General features: G+C 35.8%; 1 long non-coding RNA gene across 1 annotated transcript in view; it reads right to left on the bottom strand.

Moving 5' to 3' along the window:
- LOC135841073 (uncharacterized) overlaps positions 1-11727 on the bottom strand; it is a 272383-nt gene that overhangs the window by 45702 nt on the left and 214954 nt on the right. The window lies entirely within an intron of this gene.

Raw genomic sequence — 11727 nt, 5'->3', positions numbered from 1 at the left:
AAAACTCGATGGTACAATTTCAGACCTCTACTCCTCTCCGCATTGTTATACGAATAGAGATTTTTCATTCATAGATGTTCTAGGACGTGGCGATAACCTGGTGAATGAATTTCGCCCGTTCCTGGTACATTAGGGTAGATCCTCTCTCCCCCCTCCCCCCAAATCAAAAAAAGAGGGCAGATTTAGACCTAATTCAGCACAGACCTTTATTTCAGTTGAAAGGTACTCAGAAAAATTTTTAGCTGCGGAAGTGCCCGTGGAGAAGAGAAATGGGTTCTCAAAGAGGGTGTATTCAGTTTTTTGATACATCAAATAGAAAAAATTTTGAACGAGTCCGAAGCGTCAGGCAGTTTCTTTATTGGTGCACGTTAGAGATATAATCCAAGTGACATAGTGCAATGCAATGAGCGCTCCAGCGGCGAGCCTGATTCTTGAATCAAACTGTGTTTGTGCTCATTTTGTAGCTTGAAGTCTCAGGAACACAGTGATGTACTTATTTTTTCAGTTTGACTCATAGAAAAAAAATGTCGAAGGGATTTGAACTGACCAAATGATATTTTTTAAGCCATTCTGGATAGACCAGTAAACTTTGTGCTCTAGCGCAGAGCCTAATCCGTGAATTAAGTTGCGTTTGTGCTGATTTTGTAGCCTGAAGTCTCAGGAACACGATGGTGTATTTAGTTTTTTTTTGTTAAACTTCTTGGAAGAATATTGTATGTATCCGAAGGAATTGAGGAGTTTTGCAAGTGAAAATTAAAATTCACAAAAGTACACCATGACACTTCGAACTCGTTTAAAATTTTTTGTATACATCAATCAAAAAAACTGAATACACCACCGTGTTCTTGAGATTTCAGGCTACAAAATGAGTGCACACACGGTTTGATACAAGCATTAGTCTTGCTACTGGACCACAATGTACGAGCTCTATGCAGCGTGCACAGAAAAATTTTCCTCGGACACTACAGATTCGTTCAAAATTTTTTCTATTAATCATATCAAAAAACTAAATACACCGTCGTATTCCTCAGACTTCAAGCTACAAAATGAGCATTCACTCAACTCAATAATGTGAATTTAACTAAATTCAATTCAGTTTGAATTAAAGTAATTCATTTTAATCTAGGAATTCCAGTTCAATTTACCCACCTGCAATCCTGCGTAATGTTATTATTATACATTTGTACCTATAATCGAAAAGTCTCGGTTCTGATTTCCTACAAATTTTTGGAGGAAAATCACAATTTGGGAGGAGAGGAATGGCCATTATTTTGGCAAAAAATGAAAACTGTTTGGAAAAATGATTTCAGTTGACAAAAAATTACAATTTTGGCCTAAAAGTGACTATTTTTGACAAAAAAATGACAATGTTGACAAAAAATGAACATTGTTTAGAAAAATGACTTCTTGTAACAAAAATGACTATTTTTGAGGTTAATGACAATTTTTGGCACAAAAATGTCCATTTTGACAAGAATGGTAATTTTAAAGGAAAACAACATTTTTTGAATAAAAAAAAAAAAAAAAAATAGTCATGTACCTACAATCCTACATAAAAACTAGACACCTGCAGTGTGCGTAGCCCATTTTGTTATGCAAGTACAATCCAATTTCAAAAAAAAAAACAAGCAATTTTGGATTTTGAAAGCACAACGCAATTTTTTAAAAAAAAGCACAACACAATTTCAAAAATGAAAACACAATTTCCAAAAAAAGCGCAACGTGATTTCAAAAAAAAGCGAAACAGGATTTAAAAAGATAGCACACAACGCAAACTTGAAAATAAAATGTGATTTTGAAAAGAAAGCACAACACGATTTTGAGAAAAAAGCACAATGCGAATTTGAAAAAAAAGCACAACTCAATTTCAAAAATGAGAACACAATTTCCAAAAAAAGCACAACTCGATTTTGAAAAAAAGCACATCGTGATTTCGAAAAAAAAAAAGCACAACGCAATTCCCAAAAGGAAAATGTGATTTCCACAAAAAAAAGTACAACGCGATTTTGAAAAAAGCACAACGCGATTCCGAATACACTATCGTTACCTTAATGCCAAATCCGAGTATGTCCATCCAAAAAAACATCGTCATTTTGCGTCACTAATAAGACTCTGGAAAGCCCTGAATTGAAAAATTTGCATCTGAGTACAGTTAAAATGCACCACCGAAGATGCACGAAGCTGACCAATGTTCAATCAGAACTCAACAAACCCTTCCGAGCATATCCGAACCTTATCAGTGATGCGTAAAATCGTACTTTTTTTATATGGACATACTCGGATTTGGCATTAAGGTAACGCTATGCTATTCTAAAAGCTCCAGAGCACAATGTGATATATCTCAAAAGCATAATGCAACTCCAAAAGCAGTGTCGTACTGAGAGAACCTCTTGGGAGCACAGCAAAATCACGAATGACTGGTGGGATTTGATTCAGAAAGGGTAATCACCTGCTTTCATTGTCTAGGTACTGAACTTGTGTAAATGAAACACCTGCAGGTGTTCTAAAAACATTTCTCAAAATTGAACAATAGAGAAAAATTTTATAACCCCTGTGGTGTTACATTCAGGTATAAGCGAGGTAGATAAGCGAATTCAATGGATCGTTGAAAATCAATAGGCAGCAAATCACTTTGATTTATCATTTTTAAAAAATAACCAAATTTGAAATTTTTGAAATTGAACAATGAGAAAGATAACACTGTAGATAAGAAATTGGATTTCTATTGCCCATTGTGTTTGCCAATCTACCTCTTTTATAAGTGTAACACCATAGGGGTCACATAACAAATTTTCAAATTTTATGTAAAAGGTTTCTATGGCCTATGTCGACTTCGCTTTTGATAAAATCTTTTCCGTTGTACAATTTTGAAAAATAAATTCGAAAATTGAACAATAGAAATGATTTTACAACCCCTGTGGTGTTACATGAATTTTGAAATTTAACCGACAACGGCTTCGCTTTTGATGTGGCTCTTTTCCCTTTTTTATTCTTTTTTTGGTGCAAATTTTCATAATTACTCAAGAAGCTACTTGAGTAATTGCAATTATAATTACGTCGTTCCATGCCTCATGTTAGACCACATCTATGTATGGAACATTCGTTCCAAAGAATTTTTCCACTTTCAGACTGAAACCAATAGTGTGCTACGCACACTAAAAATAGCACACTAAAAATATATCTAATATAAAGCTTGACGTAAAATTTCATTTTTTCAGTTTCTTAGTTTTTGGTTTTCATTTTAAGCGTATCCTACCATATTTTATTTCATTTTGATTAGATTTAATCTATTTTATTTCAATTAGTAATTTATTCCATTTAAGTACCATCAATTTTAATTTCATGTAAGTAATTCATTTTATTTTAATCTGGTCCAATTTAGCTTGGTTTAGTTCAAATTAATTCATTTCAACTTGGTTTCAATTAAATTCTTAATTTAGCTCAAATTCATATTTTATCTGAATTTAATTTCTGTCATTTTAATTCATTTTGATTCTTCAAAATTTGGTACCTACCTACCTATAAAGTAGATTAATTTAATTTGACTTGATTTATTTTATTTCATTTCATTTTGATTTGATTTCGTTCGCTTTGGTTCAATTCATCCTCACTTAATTCTGTTTATTCTGATTTCATTTCATTTCATTTCATTTGTTTTGATTTAATTTAATTTAGTTTAAATCAAATTAATTTTAGTTGAATTCAATTCAAGTTACCTAGTTTAGATAAGAAAATTAAATTAGGTAATCTTAATTGAATTAATCAACTTCAATTTAGATTGAATCAAATAAAACAGGTCTGTTTCATTTTAATTCAATTTTTTAAAATAAAATATGTAATTCGTTCGCGAATGATTTGATCAGAGCTGAAAAATCGATCACAAATGAACGAATCACCCTTAAGATTTTAAACCGGATAAAATAAACTTTATCAAGAAAAAAACTGACAAACTGTAGGTACCTATTTGATTTGTTCAGAATCGATGAATCATTCGAAAAACTCGTTCGCGAACGAATGAACTACTGAAGAATAAAATTAGATAGTAGACGATGAAACAAAACTTGAAAGCTTTAATCCTAGAATCGAAAAATCGTTCAAGAATGACTGGATCACTGCTAAATCAAATTAAGTGAAAGAGATTAGAAAACAGGGCAAAATTTGTCAAAATCGTTCGCTATTGAACGAATCATTCTGATAATGAATCGAATTAGTCGAGGATTGAATGCTTCATTCATGAAACAAACGTACCGTTTACCAACCCATTAATTAATTAATTAGGTAATGATATGAATTAAAACTGCTCAGTAGAAGTTTAAAAATGGTCTTAGATTTTGATAGCGGTGGCCTAGGTCAACACAAACTCTGAAACACCATCTTTTGGTACCGGACCATTTTCACCAAAACAAGTTATAGGTAATAGGTACGGAAGTGAAAAACCACGATTTTTTTCGAAAACCCTCCCTCTTCAAAGACCTATATCACTGCTCCAGGGGCACCTCCGAATCTAAAATATTCCCAAATGACTTTCAACTCATTTGAAATCCGAGTCAAGAGCTGATTCATTCGTAACTGGAATTTTCAAGTAATAGTTGGAAATCATTTCACAATATTTCGTACAGCCGTAGCCTACATAACATACGTCATTTCCTTCTTTAAAAAAATCACTCATTCGCCTCTCATTTCCTTCTTTAAAAAAATCACTCATTCGCCTCTCATTTCAGAAAAAAAAATGTACATAATATCTATCAAAACGAACGAGCAAATTTATCTCATCGCGGAAGAATCGAGAGTATACTGTGGCCGCGCCATCCCCATCGCCATGCCCATTTCGCTTTTCTCGAAACGCGTTCACTTTCACTGCGGGTCGCGGTCGTTTCGCGACTTGCGACTGCTCGAGTTAAGCTCTTCACTACCAACCTATATTATAAACTTGTTTCCAGTTGATTTTTTCTTTTCTGTTTTGGAAAACTTTGTTGCCGCGGATAGCAGGGTGAAAACCTCGTGTTGCTCGAGATTAACTTTACCTGCCTACAAAACTTGAGCGTATACCTTCTGTACATAGTAGCTCTGCCATGCCAGAAAGCTCCGTACTCCATACGACATACGAGGCTACGAGTAAGTACGCAGAAATGCAGCACACAACGCAACATCCACCAGGCCTTATTTGCACCGAGAGTTTTCCTTTTTCCGCCGCAGCAGTTTCGAGTATACAAATGTGACGTCATTCGATTGTTAATCAAACGGCGAATATCGTCGTCAATCGTAACATTTTCCATTCATATACGTACGCCCGGCGTTAGGCCTTTGCTGCCGTCAAAAGCTTCGTATGCATGCGGAATTTTTACACCAACGAAATCTATAGCCAACTTAGTCTACGTTTAAAGTACCTAAAACCAACTCAAGATGGCGAAAGCGATCTCGCATCTTTTATACACAGTATTTTCCGGGTACCGAATATGTATATACATACTAAATCGGTGCTACATATATGAGTATTCCGTATCAAGATGCTATATTGTATAGCTAGCTAGGTGTAGGTACAGTACGTGTAGGTATTTGCGGTATCGACGTATCGTTTTCGTATGTATGATTTGCATCACATGGGTACTTACAAATAACGTTACCTATTTACACATAGTTACGGTGGCATAGTGCGTTAGTTTAAAAGTTACATACACGGTGCGGTGTACTATGCATTGCATTCTGCATACTTATTCGCACCTACGTACCTACACCTATAGTTATTTCAATTTCCGCAAATTTTGGGTGTTTTGAGTTTTGACCACGTTTATAGTCATTGGACAGAGAGAAGGGGTAATCAACGTGGCTGTATCAAAAAAATAATCCAATATTTGAACTCAGCGTCTTCGATTTAGTAGAAATTGATATGTTACTTCACTTTTCATTTTTCTCAGAAATTTGGTCAAAATTCGGGCTCTTGGGCCCATTCCTACTGGGATGAACTCTTCAATGAAATCATTAAGAAAGCCTCAAAAGATCATATTCCAAGGGGAGCAAGAAAGGAGTATATCTCTGGAATGAAGCTGCACCTCATGACACAATACAATGAGTATATTAAAAAATTTAATGAAAATCCTTTCAGTGAGGAAACCATTGAACTAGGAAATCAATTAGCAAGTGATATAGCAGAATCTAGACAGAAAAAATGGCAGGAATTAGTAGAAAATCTGGATTTCTGCAAAGATAGCCAAAGAGCCTGGCAACTGTTGAAGAGACTTGATGGAGGCAAAACCCAACAGAGAAATTTCACTCAGGTTACAGCTAACCAAGTAGCCAATCAACTACTCCTGAATGGTAAGACTGACAGCAAAAGCAGCTGAACAAAAGTGAAAAGATGCATGGATGTGGAAGTGAATAACTTTGCAACACCAATTACTAACAAAGAAGTGAAGTCTGCAATCAAATTGTCCAAAAACAGGAAGACTGCTGGTGTGGATAACATGTATACTGAACAGATCAAACACTTCGGACCAAAGGCAACACATTGGATCCAAAAAGTGTTTAATGCTTGTATAGAAACTTCAAAAATGCCAAAACTATTGCCACAGGCACATGTTATTGCATTACAGAAACCAGGCAAGGATGCAAATGACCCAAAGAATTACAGGCCTATCTCCCTGTTGTGTCACCTATATAACGTTACCTTAATGCCAAATCCGAGTATGTCCATCAAAAACAAAATCGTCTTTTTGCCTCACTGATAAGACTCTGGGAAGCCCTGAATTGAAAAATTTGCATCCAAGTACTGCTGAAATGCACCACTAGAAATGCACGAAACTGACCAATGTTCAATCAGAACTCAACAAACCCTTCCGAGCATATCCAAACCTTATCAGTGATGCGTAAAATCGTACTTTTTTGATGGACATACTCGGATTTGGCATTAAGGTAACGATAAGGTTTTTGAAAGAGTCATTTTAAGGTGCATGGCTGACTGTATAGATGAGGGGCTGATCAGACAGCAGGCTGGATTTAGACCAGGAAAATCATGCACTGGCCAGATATTACACTTAACACAGCACATTGAAGATGGCTTTGAAGAAAAGAAGAAAGTCACTGGAGTAGTGTTTGTCGAGCTCACAGCAGCTTTTGACACAGTGTGCCACCAACTACTCCAGAATAAGGTGTACCAACTTACAAAGGATTTTAAATTTACACAGATAGTCACTATGTTCATGAAAGACAAGATTCTATGTGACACTCAATGGTAAAAACATCACCTGGAGGTGGCAAAAGAACGGATTGCCCCACGACAGTGTTTTGTCACCAATTCTCTTCAACATTTACACCAATGACCAACCAATTGGACCAGATACTAACAACTTTCTGTATGCAGATCATCTTGCACTAACTGCCCAACATGATAAGCTTGCAGAGGTGGAGGACACACTAAACCAGGCTATAGAAGAACTGGACACTTACTATAAGAATAACCACCTCAAACCAAATCCAACAAAGGCAGAGACATGCTCTTTTCATCTCAAAAATCGTGAAGCAAAGCATCGATTGAATATTTGATGGGGTGGAACAGATCTGAAACGCAGATAACCCCAAATACCTGGGTGTAACCCTAGATTGGTCCTTGATCTACAAAATGCACTGTGAGGCAACTAAAATGAAAGTTGTAGCCAGGACAAATATAATTCCCAAACTAGCAGGCAGCAGTTGGGAAGCTAAGCCCCAAGTTATGAGAGCGTCTGCACTGGCACTGTGCTATTCAGCGGTGGAGTATGTCTGCCCTATTTGGAGTCATTCAGCACATGCAAGTAAAGTTGATGTACCATTAAACGAAGCATGTAGATTGGTGACAGGGTGCTTACGCCCAACACCATTGAATAACCTATATGAGTTGAGCGGAATGGCCCCACCAGCAGTCAGACATGAGGTTGCACCCACGATGCTAAAAAATCCGCTGAATCCTATGCATGGATATGAAGAACTGGCAGAAACCCGCCACAGATCTAGACACAGTTTCATGAAAACAGTTTAAGAACTAAAAGCAGAGTTGGAAAAAAAACGTTTTTTTTTTGTTTTAAACAGTTTTTGTTAAAAACAGTTCCATCGATTCGTTGTTTAAAACAGTGTTTAAAACATGTTTAAAACACGTTTTAAACAAAATTTTGAATAAATAAGCAAAATGAATAGGTAGTCAAAACTCAAATCTCAGAAATCTTACTTTTGTTGTTTAAATTTTATTCATCATGTAGTGTTCTTTCTGCCAATGATTGAAATTTCTGTTTATTATTTTTATATTGGTTATCAAATGATTTTTAAATGTGACTGTGATTGTAAAAAATTGAGAATTTCATGAGAAAAATAGAAAAAAACACGTTTTTTTTCCATTTCAAAAAAACAACATTTAAAACCTTTTAAACGTTTCAAACACTTTCCTTGTTTTAAACACTTCAATTTTTTTGGGGCTGTTTAAAACACTGTTTAAAACATGTTTGTTTTTTTTTGCCAACCCTGACTAAAAGATACCCCTAGCACAGATAGATGTCGCATATGGAATGCAGGTGTTGAGGGAAGAACTAGGCAGGAAGCCCTACCAAGCGGAGAACATTTGAAATATGGACTGTGGAAAACACTTGACCGATTGAGGAGCGGAGTCACACTATCCAAGTACAATCTTCATAGATGGCAGTCGGCTGATGATGATCTGTGTAAATGCGGTGATGTTCAGACTGACAAACACTTATTTGAGTGTGAATTATCAGGAAAAATTGATCCTGGAAAATGAAATGGGACACTTGACGATGAAGCAGTTAGATTCCTTGGGTACTGGCAGGAAAAGGGTATTTAGATTTAGACTTATTGTTAGATTAAGATTTAGATCGAGTTTTTCATGTTAATTTAGGCATGTTGACCGGATACAAGAGGAAAAAAACTAGGGTGTTGAGATCCTATTTTGAAAACAAACGACTATAGTGGACTCAGAAAGGTGAAACCGCTCTAATATGGATTTTGAACTTAACAACTGGAAGTTTGGGACAGTGAATTTTAAATCATCACACGGGGCGTCCTCCCTCTACAGAAAAAAAGGGAGTCCAGGTGCCAAAAATGGCATCATTCAATTTTCTTTTTAATATAAAATACAAAAAATATTGAATGACAATGAGAATACATACCAGACTTCATTTTCGATTACGAAGATTAAGGTGTATTTACGGCAAACTGGTTATGCAATTCTATTAACATCATTGTACGGTTCGTGTGCAATGGAGATTTGAAGGAAAAACAACACCGAACGGTTCTATCGGCAGAGTACGATACTGACTGACCCAAAGTTATCTTTTTCACGTTGGTTCGAAATATGGTAAATTCAAAATGGACGCTCCCCCAGCCAACTAGGGTACCCTCATCCCATTTTGGGGCAAGATGAGAAAAAAAGTCAAAATCATGCGATATACCGAATAGACCTAACTTACTATGTTTTCATGTTTCCCATATTGCTTATGACGAATGAGTATGCCTCATTTTTCTCATTTGTGCCCTTCGATGATATTCTCAGTGAATACAAAAATTCTCACAATTGGTTTTTCCCTCAATTTTTATCAATCTTCAAGAATTGAGACTACATTATGCAAAGTTCGGAATACGAGTCGCAAAATTAACGAGAATTGTGCATCAGTAACTCGTATAGCTTCGATTTACTTCACTTGATCAGTCACAGCAAGATTGATATCACTTTATACGAGTGCTATAATTATACGTATAATTACTTAACGTAATAGGTAAGTAGGGATAAATAAATCACGGGCATAACAAAGTTTTTACCTTTTCAGTTTTCAACACATGCATCGTTCTCAGAAAATTAATTTGAACTCACCTGAAACAAAGAGAAAAAATTAAAGCGAATTAGTACACTGAAAATAATCTCATAACAAGAAACATACCTTACGTACAAAAAAATGATTATCTAATTTTTCGCTTCGCATAAGGTACTTATTCATCATTGGATGGTATAATACATGGAAGAGACATTTTTGAAAAATCATTAAATTAATTTACGTATACATAAATTTCAACTCTCTAACACCGTTGGGTAATATTTTTGTGAAAATTTCAAATTCAAAAACCTGTTGCAGGCTTCAGCAGAACTGCTTAAAATTGTTCTAGAAATCGTTTTCAATGGAATTTGAAGAGTCGAAAATAGGGTACATTACATACATACCAAGTTTCAGATTTCTAGGTCAATTTGGCAATATTTTGGGTTTTTTCTATTCAATACCCAAATTTGATTTTCAAAAATTCGCCATTAATCAAAAAAAGCACCACAGCACGTCGTGCAATTTTGACTGGGGTGATGTATTTTGCATGTTTTTTCAATTGAAATTTGTCCACTTCAAATAATTTCTACCAGTTGAAATGCCTTCTATGGCATTGGCATGACATACTAAGAAGTAAGCATTCCAAAAATGGTCATTTTTTCACACATTCGATTCGAACGAATAATCGATTGTAAAAATTCATCATCTAAGAAATATTATCTCAATGTTCGACGTATTCGTTGATAAACATCTAGATAATCGGCTGATATCGATTAATTTCGAACAAAATCAAAAGTAAACATCGAAACGAAGGACGAAAAAAGAGAGATCCAGAAGATCGCTAATGAAAAGTATACAAAATATGCCTATAATATTTACACGGCCGCTGTGCGGAAAAATATATACACAGACGGGGGCGAGGGTGCGGGCGCGGTACAGCTTGGCGGATATGTTTCGCTATTATTAGCCTAGGTATTTGTACATGGTAAATGTCGTCGGCAATATATAGCACAAAGGCGAAACGTTTTTCCAAAATAATGACGTCATACGCTTGCGCTTTACGTCATAGTTTGCTGAATAGAAATTTTATACCAAGGGCTGCCTAAGCTGCTGCTATTAGGTATACTTAGATACCTACATTAAATGTAAACTTTTTGATATCCGCGCAGTATTATACAAGTTACCTCCTCCCTTCGCCGCCGCTCCAGCCCATTCCATACCACTTAGGTCGCCAACAACGCCCGATGGTTTTTCTTCTCGCTGTTTTTTTTTTTTTTGTGTTCGAGTGTGTTTGTTTTTTCTTATCGCAGCAGGTATATGAACTCTCTGCGACTAACTCTGCATCTCGTTCTCGTCATCTCATCTACGAGTAAATATATATCGTGGAACGACGTACGTGAACGTGTAGGGTACGGAATACGTATAGGTATTAAAAGCGTGTATTCGACGATGGGTATCTCGTCACTGTGATTGTGCGTCCTGCCTGTGTCGCAAAATATGCGAGTACACTTACCTTTCAGCTTATCACAAATCTTATATACCTGAACGTAACGATGTGCTCATCAGGCTGTTGTACTACGAGCAGATGTTTACGCGTATAAATAACATGGGTATTAAAATACATTTTTCGGTATTAATCGATGAGGGTCAGTTACTTATTTATAGCCATCGTGAAAATAACTAAGAAATAAGTAGGTATAGCTAAATAAACTATCATTTTGAGGTACATAAAAATTATTCAATTCGTTCGTGAAGAGTCATTTATACGAATCAATTCGTTCACGAACGATTCATCAAAAATTATACGAATCACTCGCGAACGATTCGCCGAAAATTATGCAATTCGTTCGCGAACAATTCACCAAAAATTGATTGAATGAAACGATTCGCTCACGAACGAGTCACTTATACGAAACAATTCGTTCACAATCACGAA

Source organism: Planococcus citri, chromosome 3 (genome assembly GCF_950023065.1).
Source record: "Planococcus citri chromosome 3, ihPlaCitr1.1, whole genome shotgun sequence".
Classification (NCBI taxonomy): domain Eukaryota; kingdom Metazoa; phylum Arthropoda; class Insecta; order Hemiptera; family Pseudococcidae; genus Planococcus; species Planococcus citri.
The sequence above is the reverse complement of the archived record's forward strand: the minus strand, read 5'-3'. Positions and strand labels throughout refer to the sequence as shown.